Source organism: Felis catus, chromosome A3, assembly GCF_018350175.1.
Source record: "Felis catus isolate Fca126 chromosome A3, F.catus_Fca126_mat1.0, whole genome shotgun sequence".
Lineage (NCBI taxonomy): Eukaryota > Metazoa > Chordata > Mammalia > Carnivora > Felidae > Felis > Felis catus.
Genome location: NC_058370.1, coordinates 85,397,431 through 85,409,755, shown reverse-complemented (window position 1 = coordinate 85,409,755; position 12,325 = coordinate 85,397,431). Strand labels below are relative to the sequence as shown.

Here is a 12,325-nt window from a genome sequence, read left to right as displayed (position 1 = left end):
GGAAACTTACTATCTGTGCTCCATGCAGCCTCAGTCAGGCAGCCAGACTTAGGGCTGGAGGATCTGTTTCCAATGTAGCCTTCATATGGCCTGCAAGTTGTCAGCTGGGACCTCAGCCAGGCCTGAGAACGAGGGGCCTCTCCACATGGCATGTGCTTCTTCAGAGCAATGGTGGCTGGGTTCCAAGGATGAGCATCTGAAAAGAGGAGGCCAGGTAGAAGCAATATCATTTTTTAATAGCTTAATAATTCATTTAGTGTCACTTTTGCCACATGATATTAGTTGAGGCAGTCACAAAGTCCCCCCACACACACCCCTTGTTCAAGGAGAGAAGATATAAATTCTACTTCTTGATGGGGGCTTGGCTAGGTTCTGGACGAGCCTGTGAGACTTAAAATATTGTGTCCATTTTTGGAAAATACAATCTGGCTTGGTGATACAAGATGCATCTCAATTTCAAAGATGTAAAAAAGGAGGGAGAGGAGTGATGGGCTTGTTAAAATTGATGAAATTTGTTAGTTGGAATGCAAGTCCTCTATCCCACTCAACTGCTTACACCCCTCCCTGCCCCTAATTTATTGCAGCCATTATTAATCAATCATGGTACTCATTTTCTCTGAGCCTCACAAGCTTTATTACACAACTAGGAGCTACTACCAACTGTTGGTGATCCCCTGTGGAGTCCAGCTAGTCTCCTGGACCAGGCATTACCTCAGTGTGGACCCCCTCAGTCCTTGGGTCTAGTTTTTGGTATCCCACACAATGATGGGGGTCTCCTGCATGAGACCATCCATATAAACCAAACATGCAAAAACAAAATGGCACTTCATTTGTATACCATGAGAAGTGAGCCTCTTAGCTACCACAATGCTTAGGTTTGCCAGTAGGTGTACCTCCTGTCAACTTACCTCATGTGTTGCATTGTGAGGGCCAGATTAGAAGCAGACATTCACAGCATTTAGAAATAATTCATCCAGGCCTCAGTACAACCTAAAAGCCCAATTTAGATATTGTGTACATTTTAGTGTACTTGTTTCCATTCTTCTTTAGCATAAACATGTGGCACTTTGCTGGGGGTGGTGGTAAACTATCAAAATATTTTGGTAAGGGATCCCTGGAATAATTCTGATCATGGGGTCTAGGCCCTTCTAGGCAAGTGCTACTTTGTAAAGACATGTTTTCCTTTGGTCACCAGATTGTCCCCTAAGGTAGGTGAAGCAGCAAATAGGCTTTGGATACAAGGCTGGTTTATGCAACCTGAGTATAATATCTCAATCTGCATTCAATCGCTGTGGCTAATTTGGAAAATAAGTGAGCAGTTGGCTTTTAGCTATGTTCCTTAAAAAGGACTGGTTGGTTTTTTTTGCCCGGGAAGGCCTCATCCCTGCAGGTCCACCTTTGTTGTCTTGTGTAGCCCCACCTCATTAATCTGGGTGGGATTAGGCTGCCAGAGCTGCACAGAGCTGCACAGAGCTCTCCCTCAGAGCTGGGCCATGCCCAGCAGTCCCTATAAGCCAGGGGGCCTGGTGTTGCCTCCTGAGAGAGCCTGGGGGCACTGAGCCCATGCTGTTCTTAGACCTGCTGGGATCTGCTCATGGAAGTCCTGTCCCACATCCAGACAGCTGAGGACTCAGGGCTGCTAGGACGATGCCCCCACCCCACTCCACCCACACCCCTCTACGCTGCCTGGAGTGGGGGGCAGTTCTTTGGCCAGTAGAATCGCCCCTTCGTCTGTCCCACAGGGCTAGGGTGGACAAGTAGCTGCACAAAAACTCTCTTTTATCCAGATCCTGCAAATCTGTGTCACTGTATCAGGATCTAGAGGGAAGAAGATCTGCCTGTCCTTAACCTTGAACCAGAAAAGTGGGTGGTTCCTAATCAGAACAACACAGAGAAAGCAGATGCACGTTGGCGTCACAAGGCCATGGCCATTAATGTCCATAGGTTTTGTACATTTTCCATCAACCATCAAGTTTGAATGCAGGAACAGATTCTGGCTGTGTTTTAAGTCATAAAGGGAGATTCAGGATAAACACAACCTCTGCTGCCAGGGAAAACACAGATGTCAGAAACAGCTATGGCTGTGACCAAATACAGCTGCATTTATTTATGTAGTAGCACTGAAGCAATTTTCAGGAAGGATTTTTTTACCAACTGAACTTTGTTTCTGGTGGTCCTGATCCAGCTCTGTCCTTAAGTCAACTTAAAGCCAGATCATCCAGCAGTGCCCTTCACACAACATTCAATACATATAGATTGGTGATAAAAAAAATTATGAAATTATGGCAAAACCCCCAAATTATTTTTATTTAAAAATAAAATTATTTTTATTTCTCTCTTCCAAACATCTAGGTTGGCAGTCTAGGCTGCTATGGTGGCTTCATAACGAGAGACCTGACCCTATCTTGTTTTTCTACCATCTTCCTTATGTATCTTTTACCTCATCATCCATCATCACTGGGGCTGTTACAGCTCCAACCATCACATCCACATTCCAACCATCAAGAAAGTAAGAAGAGAAAGGATACCCTGTCACTTAAAGAATATCACTTCTGCTTTCATTTCTTTGGCCATGGTTGGTCACATGGCCACACCTGCCATAGAAAGGTTGAGAAACAGACTTATTCTGTGCAATGGTATACTCAACTCACATCCAGGAGTTCTGAGAAAGACAGGGGAATGAATATTAGGAGACATAATGGATTTGGCCAGTGTCACAGAGTAATAGTCTAGCATAACACATCCCTAAGTTCTCCCATGAGGTGAAAACCAGGGAGTGATCAATTCATACTTCCTCAGGCTGGATCTAGATCTTGGCAACCAATATACACTTTTGGGAATTGCATCTTCTCCCTCAGCTAGTATAGACATGACACAGTGGAATTACTTGTTTTCCTGACCTGTTAAATCTTTTATTATCCTTTACATACATTTAATGGAAGCCTAGCCCTGTACAAAAATATGAAAGGGAAGTTCTCCCTAAAACTGAAACTGATCTTCTATTCTAAATTTCTTTCCTGGAAAATTTGTGTTTACTTAATAACAAATTGTTTCAAATTCTAAGCACTGCTTCTGTCCACTGGGCAGTGCAAAGACTTGGAGCACAACATGAGTGGAACACTTGACCTCATGCATTTCCATAAACTCACAAACGAAACTTGAAGGGAAAACAATGTATTTATGATTCAGTGTATAGGTCTCTGCCTAAAATTGCTTTTGTTGGTGACTTAGGTGGATAAATTTTGTGTAGATACAGAAAAAATAATTTGTTAATACTGAAGAACTGTCCCTCACACAAAATGATTTCATCCTTTTTCTATGTGAGAACAACCAAAAGGTTTCTGGCAGATACTTAGGGCTTTCAATTATGCTGAGGTACTATAAGATCTGCCTCTTAACAGCTTTTAGTGAATTGTCTTCCCTCTGGGAAGGAGTCACTCTCTCCTAGGGCTGTGCTTTCTGAATCCCAGGCCTTTGTTACACCTAAAGACCCTGTGGTGTGCTGCCCCCTTGTGGGAAAGTGTGGGCATTGGGGATCACAGAAGAAAATAGATTTTGCCCTTCAGATGCAACTGGAAAACCTTCATTGTTCAATTCACAGCAGGCACACAAGTCAAACTGGACCGCAAGAAAGACATTATCTTATAGAAATTTCTTCTAAAAATGAGAGTGTATTTACAAGGAGAAAAACACTTTACAGCATGGCTAAGCTTGTACACAATGGATTTATTAGCCAAAACTTGTATAATTAGATTTATTATAGATTCAACCTTTTAGTGCACCATGAAAGCTGACTTCCAAAAGGAAACATTTAGCTTTTTATAAAGTGGGACATTATCTTGTAAAGTAAATAATCTATGCCCCACCTCCTATCACCCATTCATTCTGTAAGTTCTAATTGTAATACTAAGTATTTCTCCAAGTAAAGACCTCTTTATACCATCGGCTATCTTCCTGCAAATATTCTAGAATCCCCCCCTTCCTTGTTCCATATTTGCATGGGATATAGTCACTGATTTTACAAGCCATTTCTGCACGAACAACTCAATGAGCAGGAGCCCTGCATCTGTCCACTTTTGGCACTGTGACCACACAGCTAAAACAGGCAGCACAAACTAAAGTGTGGTCAAAAGAGATTCACAATTCTCCCTCACACAAGAGGCTGAAGACACTCACATTTCCTGCTCATTTTAAGTCTTCAACTTTTCTTCCTTCCCCCTAAGAATGCTCCCACTGGGGTTTTTGTAGCAAAACAGAACGTCAGCTCTGGAAGAGGCCTTTGAGTCTGCTGAGCCCCATCCCTCCGTTTGTATACAGACTCAGGAGCTACGTCTCCTGACCCCCTCATACAGTGCTCTTCACCCTGCACCACCTGGAGGCTGTTCCATGCTCCATCCACCCCCCCACCCCCCCACCCTTGCCGAGAACCAGGGCACCTTTCAGTCTACCAAGCCAGAAACTGAGATCAGGTGCACAAACAACACCACCTTCAGAGGTGATAAGGGTAAGCAAATAAATACCAGGCAGGAACACAAGCAGAGTTTGGCTCTCAGCACCCTGGAGATAAGTGTTTGATCTGGTCTGAGCACATCCCTTATCTGGTGAGAAACCACATTCACACTCAGAGGGAGCCTGAGCTTGCAGCAAGCACATCTGGAACCCTATGAGTGCTGACCTGGTCCTCACACTAGCTGAACAATGGATTAGGGGCAACTGTTACCACCCACCCAGGGGTCCCTGAACTCCTGGGAGATCATAAGCTAAAGATTCCAAAGAAGACAGAGCCAAAGTTCTCAGCTGAAGAGTCCTGGTGGCCCCAGTCTCTCCTCATCCACTAAGGGCCTCTGGGGCATGCCATGGATTTTCCAAGTCTGCCCAGTAAAGCTTCTTAGAAGTGTCATAAGCCTCATTCTCTCTCTCACTATTCAAGTTACTGAAGCTGAAGAAAACAGTGAAGAATGAACCCAGGGAGAAAACCATTAGCGTGTCTCTAAAGAGACTTGACTAAGATGACGTACATACAGATAATAATAGTGACAATAATAGCAGCTAATGTTTACTGAGCATTTACTTTATGCCAGGCACTATACTAAGTGTTTCTCCTTCAATCCTCACCACAAAACTTTGAGATCAGTACTATTGTTGAAATTTACAATTGAAAAATAGGATTCAGGAGATTAAGAGACTTGCTCAAAATCCCACAGCTAGGACACAGGAGATCCAGGAATAGAAACATGGTTTATCAATCTCCTAGAACCCAGACTCTTAACCTCTTCTTTTTCATATATTGGTGTAAGTTGTTTGATGCATTTTCCCCCCATCTGTTTCACTACATTAAGGATAAAAGTCCTGTGAAATAGTGTTATCACAGTGAATGGAGCCTTTAGCAGGGATTTTCATGAGAGCAGGAGAGATGGAGGGAGCATTGATTGAGTGCAGGATTGGGAGGGGGGCGGGAAGGAAAATGTGTTCTAGCATAGACTGGGCGCTGGCTTCCTTTCCACCCTCGGCACAGCCCTGTTTTCTCCCATTACGCAGGCAGCAGTGGCCTCCCCTGCCTACTCTTTCCTCCTCCCTCAATAACAGGAACCCATTTCTATTGTAGCACACAATAAAGATTATGTTTGCCAGCCTCTCTTTTAGCTAGTTGTGGCCACTACGGTGAGCACGGGCTTGCACTACAGGGACAGCAGAATACAGAGCATGAGGAGCCTGGGGACAGATGGTGGAGAACCATCACACCTGCCTGAGGCTGTTTACCTCGACTTCTTCCACATGATGGACAAATGCACTTGTTTTGTGTTTAAGTTCATAACTTGGGATTTTCTCTTGTGTGCATGGATACCTAGTCCTAACTATTAACTTTTTTTCTTCTTTTTATAAAGGGATTCCCAGAATCCCTCTCCTGGCCCACGTGACATGAAAACATACAGGAAAGGGAATTCTGGTAAGTGTAGTTCAGCCTAGCCAGGTTGGGATATTATAAAGCTACCTCAGGTAGCTCATGGAACTGAAGGAAGAGCTGAAGAATCAGGCTGGACAGGAAAGAAAGCAAGGCAGCTCTGGGGATCTGGCAGATGACACTCCTATTTTCTCTATGTCTCAGAGTCACCTCCATCTGTATTCCCTCCTTGTACTGTTCAAATTCTCAGGACACAGTCTCATTGGCTGGTGAGGTCATGTGCTCATGCCTTGACCAAAGGAGAACAGACTCCTTGATTGACTGTCCAAATAACAATCCATGAAATGGTGGAGTGGTGGTCCCCCAGAGGGAAATCAAAGTGCTGTTTTAAGAATAGGGGTGTGCATGCCGTAAAGGCAGATACAGTGGATAGCCATTGCACCTGTTATTGGTCTGGATTGACTGCATTTTCAAGCAGACTCTCCCTACGTGGTAGCTGAAGAGACTGAGTGTATATCAGCTCAACTGAGCAGCCCCTGTGGGCAGAAGGCATGTTCCCCTACCAGATCCAGTAGAGATCTTGGGATCAGGGTTCATTGGCCTTGCTGGTCCCAGGGCTTCCCTGAGCTAACTTGTGATGGTCAAGGACAACAAGTGCTCCCATTATTTAGGCCCAAGCCCACAAAGTCCAGACAATGTGGAGAAGATCGGGTGGTTCCTATACCAAAGTGAGGCTACTATCACTACAAGATGCAGGGGAATGGCAACTGGGCAAGCCAAAACAGCATGCTTGGGGAGGCTTGGCCCCAGCCCTGCCCTTCACATGCTGCAGGTCTAGCTTGAGGCCTGTACTTGCAAAACCAGCAACTGAGACAGCCTCCTGCAAATCTAAAAGGTCAGACCTATGAGGAAACCAGCACAGAAGACACGAGAGCATGAGTAAGGGAAACAGAGTAACCAGGATGAGGGTGGGCAGAACCCTGAAAAGCATATAGAAACAAAGACCTCAAGATCCCTGGGTGGGGAACAAGCATACACAATTGTTTGATGTTGGATACAAGAGCAGACATCACCAACTGATAAATAACTTGCATAAGAGTCATTCCAGTAATAGCTGCAATTCTCAGCCCATGGACATTCTCATTAGTAACCATTGGGGAAGACCTGGCTACATTTCTGGGCCCCCTGGGCCTCCTGCCCTCATAGCTCTGTCAGGAGCAGCCTGAGTAAGCAAGGAGAAAAATGGGACCTGTTAATTAGTGTAGCTCCCATGTGCCTGCGTGCCATGGGGAAAGGACACCCAAGAGGGCCTGGTCCCTCAGGCTGGGCTGTTATTTACCAGGCCCAGTGAGGCCCGAGGCAGGAGCACTCCAGTGACCCTGGTGCTAGTCTCCAAGGAGAAGCAAACTCTGAAGCAAGATGCAAGGCAGTGCAAACCCAGTGAGTCAAGCACCCAGTGGCAGCCACGAGGTCTGCTCTGCATACAACAGGTAAAGGCCTCTTAGAGAGGTTATTCCAATCCACATGCCAGGGCTCCTCCCCTCTAAGCATGATCACCTGTCCTGGGATGTTGCTGGGCTTTTAGTTAAAAACCCAGAAAAGTGCCAGGCAGACCCGGAGGAGTTGGTCATTCTATCCACCTTCTAGGACTGAAGTGTTCTCTGACAATTCAGAGGAGCTGACCAGGAGGGGCTTGAGTGTGTATGTGAGGGGAGAAAAAGTCAACAGGGATAATTTGGACTTTGCTCACCCATGCTTTGGGGGCCTTAAAAATAAGGAAGGAAGCAAAATTGTCTGCCTGGTTTGTCATTCACTTCAAGGCAGGTGACACCATCTTTGCCATCAAAGTACTTGCAAGCTAAGAGAGGTGTCCCACAACAAATTCAGAGGGGAAGCAAAAATGCTGCTCACAGATCATTCATGGTCCAAAAAAGCATGTGCTCCCAGTTCAGATAAAGAGGAAAATAATTAATAAAATGTTGTCAAGGAGGGAGACCTGCCTCTTCCTTGATGCACAGGTCCTGTCCTGTCAGTAAACTGAACAGATACTTTCCTGAGGATCTGGTATGTGTCAGAAGAATTATACTCTTTTATTATGTAATTATTCCCACTCCAGAAAGTAGAGGTTATTATCCCCATTCTACCGATGAGGAAACCAAGGCTCAGAGCAGTTGAGCAAATTGCTTCAGGTGACACTGCTAGAATGTGGTAGATCCAGGACTTCCCTCAGTTCTTCTGCTCTGTATCTGGTGTCCCTTCTCCTGCAGCAGCCTAAATAAGTCAGGTACTAATACATTACTCACAACAGAGATCCCCTGGGTTTGATTGCATTGACTGTGAACCTTTGACGCACTTGCTTTCCATTTGACAAATTCTACAGGACCTCATGTAGATGAAGAAGGAATTTTATTTGCTGTCTTTGCCAGTGAAAGTGGGACTTGGTTTGGGACTCAGGCACTGTCCGTGACACCTGTCATCTGCAGGGTGGGTGTTCTGGATATGGGATGGGAGAGGACCCTGGGGAGGGAGGTGATGGGCCATTACAATGGTCAGGAAGGATCCTTTGGGGATATGTGAAGAAGTCACTCCTGCTTGATCCTCACCAGGGACAGGAGCAGACTCAGTTGCCAATAAAGTCCCATTAATCTTTAGAAGGCTACAGCCATCACATTTATTCAATAGCAAATATGGATTGTTACGCTAACCGGACCATAACTTAGAACAGTAGTCTCTAAATTGTGCCTTTTGTATTCATCACTGTAATAAAATTGTCTAATTGGAAAAGTCCATATTGACAAATCAACAGGAAGCACATTGATTTAATAGTAGCTCTGAATTATTAATTCTGCAATTTTTTATTCCATAGAGCTATTACATTTTCATCAGATGGACCTTCTCTTAAAGAGGGCCAAAGGGTTATTCTGAAAAATTCCTGAGACTGAAGTAAGGAAGTTTTATGGGTGCTGTGAAAAGCCATTTGGCTTTTTGTATGCACTGCTGTGTGTGTGTGTGTGTGTGTGTGTGTGTGTGTGTGTGTGTGTGTTTCTAGACTGATTTTCTTAGGTGATCTGAGCCAAAGATGGGAATTTAAAGTTTGCTCTGTTAGTTCTGTGGACTGAGATTACCATTTGGAGAAGAAGAGATGGGAATCGATATAAAAGATCACATACCTGGCCACACTAACCCCTCTGAGGACAGTCCAATTTGGGCACAGGCAAGCTTACTGTGGTGATAATCCATAGCACATGACTAGGCCCATAACAAAGACTGGCTTATGGGTTAAATGATTGAATGGGACACTGTTGGTCAGGAATTGCATTCCTAACTGCATGTGACAAAGACTCTTGAATATAGTGGTTTATTCTCTTATATAATGGCAGTCAAGATGCTGGCAGTCTAAGGTTGTGTGGTGAAACCACATTATTCAGCCTCCTTTCTTTCTTTTCTCCAATCCCTAGTACATACATAATTTCTAATGGTCTTCTCTATGGAATGCTAGCCATAAAACCACTGCAAGGACACCTGGGTGGCCCAGCTGGTTGAGCATCCTACTCTTGATTTCCGCTCAGGTCATGATCTCATGGTTTGTGGGATAGAGCCCCATGTCAGGCTCTGTGCTGACAGCGTGGAGCCTGCTTGAGACTCTCTCTCTCCCTCACTTTCTGCCCCTCCCCTATTTGTCCACATGCATGCTCTCTCTCTCTCAAAATAAATAAATAAACATTAAAAAAAACCCACTACATATGTTGGAAGAAGGCATAAAGGCAGAAGGGCATAAAGTGGCATAACTTCCAGTAAGCAATATTGCACGATATTCCAGTAACATTGCCACTCACAGCTCAGGGGCCAGAGATAGTCATGTGGTCATACTTCACTGAAAGTAAGGGTATGAAGTGTAGCCTTTAGGTAGGCATATCACCATTCTGAAATAAATTAGGGAATCCCTACTCAGGAATTAGGGAAAATGGACATCAATTTTGCATTAGTAGTTTGTTACAAAACACCATTAGTATGGCTTTTGGGGGAGACAGATCGGCAACATCTACCAAATGTTAAATATTCATATTCTTTAAACTAAAAAAAAACTATTTTCAATGCATTTTTTAGAGAGAGAGAGTGCAAGAGGGAGAAAGAGAGAAAGAGCGAGAGAGAGAAAGAGAAAATCTTACACAGACTCCACGCTCAGTGCAGAGCCTGTTGCGGGGCTTGATATCATGACCCTGGGATCATGACCTGAGCTGAAATCAAGAGTTGAACACTCAACTGACTGAGCCATACAGATGACCCTAAAAATTTTATTTTTAGAAGTCCTTTATATATATTTACTCTCACATATGTAAATACACAAAAATGTATATATGTGCTTATTATAGCACAGCACTATTTATAATATCAAAAAATTAGAAACAGGGGGTGCCTCAGTGGCTCAGTCGGTTAAGTGTCTGACTCTTGACCTCAGCTCAGGTCATGATCTCATGGTTCATGAGATCAAGTCCCACATCGGACTCTGCACTGGCACCGTGGAGATTGCTTGGGATTCTCTCTTTCTCTCTGTCCCTCCTCCACTCTTTCTCTCTCTCTCTCTCTCAAAATAAATAAACACTAAAAAAAACTGGAAACAAACTAAATATCCATCAACAAATTGTCCAAGAAACTATAATATACACTATGGGATATTATGGAACTATGAAAAAAGAGTAAGATGACTAGAAGTACTGAGATGGATATGAGGTATTACTAAATTAAAAAGCAAGTTGCAGAATACTACACATATTATAATAAGTGCAATATTATCTCATTAGTAGAGTTTTTAAATGTGTATTTAGTTATTTTTTGAGATAGAGTGGGCAAGGGAGGGAGGGAGAGAGAGAGAGAGAGAATGAGAATGAATCCCAAGAAGAGCCCCGACATGGGGCTTGATGCCACAAACCGTGAGATCATGGCCTGAGCAAAAATCAAAGAGTTGGACGCTCAACCAACTGAGCCACCCAGGTGCCCCTAGTAGAGTTTTATTATATATATTTCTGGAGGTGTATCAAAATCTTTGTGGACAGAGGAAGGAGCCTGTGTTATTTGAAAGAGCTGCCACTAGGGCGCCTGGGTGGCTGTTGGTTAAGCATTTGACTTCAGCCCAGATCATGATCTCACAGTTCATGAGTTTGAGCCCCACGTTAGGCTCTGTGCTGACAGCTCAGAGCCTGGAGTCTGCTTCGGATTCAGTCTCCCTCTCTCTGCTCCTTCCCCAGCTCACACTCTGTCTCTCCCTCTCTCTCAAAAATAAACAAACATTAAGAAGAAAGAAAGAAAGAAAGAAAGAAAGAAAGAAAGAAAGAAAGAAAGAAAGAAAGAAAGAAAGAAAGAAAGAGCTGCCAGAAACTCTAAAAGAGAGAATCATAGTTAATGACTGTGAGCTGAACCCCTGATAACAAATAAATGAGTGGAGTCCATGGTCAGAGAAAGTGTTACCAATCTGGTTTTCAGAAGAGTTCTGCTTGTACCAAATTTTCACCAAAATGTTGGGTAGGCCAATCAGGTGTAAGGTCTCTGTGGCACGCTTTAATGATGAAACTGGGGTGGTTCCTGGCAAGATGATGAACAAGATATCCTGATGTACTGCAATGGTGCTGCATCGAGGGGACAACATGCTTTTTAATACACTGACCTCTCACCAGAAACAAAGGGAACTTTCCAATGATAATAAGCAAAAGAATAACATACAAACATGCATAGTAAGCTAAAACCAGGATCGAGAAAGGAAAGAAAACTGTAAATTTGGAAGACAAATGCCAATGCCAGTCACAAATGCAGGGACTGGAAGCTAAAGTCACCCTGCTGCTGGAGCCCATTCCCTCATTAAGAAGGTTAAAGCTGTCTCCTATTGGTGGTACACATGACTCTAGGAATAAGTAAATGCAAATCCATTTTGGACAAGGGTGTCATTAATTCAGGTTTACAGGATTCTCACAGATTATGAAAAACTAAAAAAAAAAAAAATCACAATAAAAAATTACCAAACAAGACATAATGATTATATCACTTAGAACTAAATGTAACATCACATGGCAAAAACCCCCAAATAATGGTGGCTGAAACATGTGTTTATTTGTTTTCATATTAAACAAACCAAGAAGTAGGTATTCAGGGAAGGTTTATCACAAATTCATCAGGGACCTGTTTTCTTATGGTTCATGAACCCTCTGAGATCTTGGTTATGATCATTATTCTTGTGATCCCAGGTGGCTGCTGGAGCTCCAGCTATCCACATTCCAGACCATTATGGAAGGAAGGACAAGAAAAGCATAACTATTCTTTTTAAAAACATATTTTGGAAGTTGTACATAGCACTTCCACTTAGAACTTATTGGCAAAATTCTAATCCCAAAGGTCACATCTGGATGTCAAAACAAAAACTAGGGAGTTTAA

General features: G+C 43.5%; 1 long non-coding RNA gene across 1 annotated transcript in view; it reads right to left on the bottom strand.

Moving 5' to 3' along the window:
* LOC109498208 overlaps window positions 1–12,325 on the bottom strand; it is a 57,718-nt gene that overhangs the window by 17,994 nt on the left and 27,399 nt on the right. Inside the window, exons 5-6 of the long non-coding RNA XR_002741164.2 lie at window positions 909–990; window positions 11–196 (exon numbers count right to left, since the gene is read on the bottom strand). This is a non-coding gene — a long non-coding RNA (uncharacterized LOC109498208). The remainder of the gene's footprint in view (window positions 1–10; window positions 197–908; window positions 991–12,325) is intronic.